The sequence below is a fragment of the Limulus polyphemus genome, unplaced genomic scaffold (assembly GCF_000517525.1).
Source record: "Limulus polyphemus unplaced genomic scaffold, Limulus_polyphemus-2.1.2 Scaffold1346, whole genome shotgun sequence".
Taxonomy (NCBI): Eukaryota; Metazoa; Arthropoda; class Merostomata; order Xiphosura; family Limulidae; genus Limulus; species Limulus polyphemus.
Genome location: NW_013666956.1, coordinates 175,705 through 176,467, shown reverse-complemented (window position 1 = coordinate 176,467; position 763 = coordinate 175,705). Strand labels below are relative to the sequence as shown.

General features: G+C 27.5%; 1 protein-coding gene across 3 annotated transcripts in view; it reads left to right on the top strand.

The window, feature by feature from the left end:
- Window positions 1-763, top strand: part of LOC106463199 (ABC transporter G family member 21-like) — a 52,730-nt gene that overhangs the window by 35,115 nt on the left and 16,852 nt on the right. The window lies entirely within an intron of this gene.

The following is a 763-nucleotide window of genomic DNA, read 5'->3' as shown; positions in this document are numbered from 1 at the left end:
TATGGAATGTTACCTATAATATAGATCTTTAAACAGTGATATCGTATAGAATGTTACCTGTAATATAGATCTTTAAACAGTGATACCGTATAGAACGTTACCTGTAATATAGATCTTTAAACAGTGATATCGTATAGAATGTTACCTGTAATATAGATCTTTAAACAGTAATATCGTATAGAATGTTACCTTGTAATATAGATCTTTAAACAGTGATACCGCATAGAACGTTACCTGTAATATAGATCTTTAAACAGTGATATCGTATAGAATGTTACCTGTAATATAGATCTTTAACCAGTAATGTCGTATAGAATGTTATCTGTAATATAGATATTTAACTAGTAATGTCGTAAAGAACGTTACCTATAAAATAGATCTTTAATCAGTTATATCGTAAAGAATGTTACCTGTAATATAGATATTTATTCAGTAATATCGCATAGAATGTTACCTGTAATATAGATCTTTAAACAGTAATATCGTATAGAATGTTACCTGTAATATAGATCTTTAAACAGTAATATCGCATAGAACGTTACCTGTAATATAGATCTTTAAACAGTGATATCGTATAGAATGTTACCTGTAATATAGATCTTTAAACAGTAATATCGCATAGAACGTTACCTGTAATATAGATCTTTAAACAGTAATATCGTATAGAACGTTACCTGTAATATAGATCTTTAAACAGTGATATCGTATGGAATGTTACCTATAATATAGATCTTTAAACAGTGATATCGTATAGAATGTTACC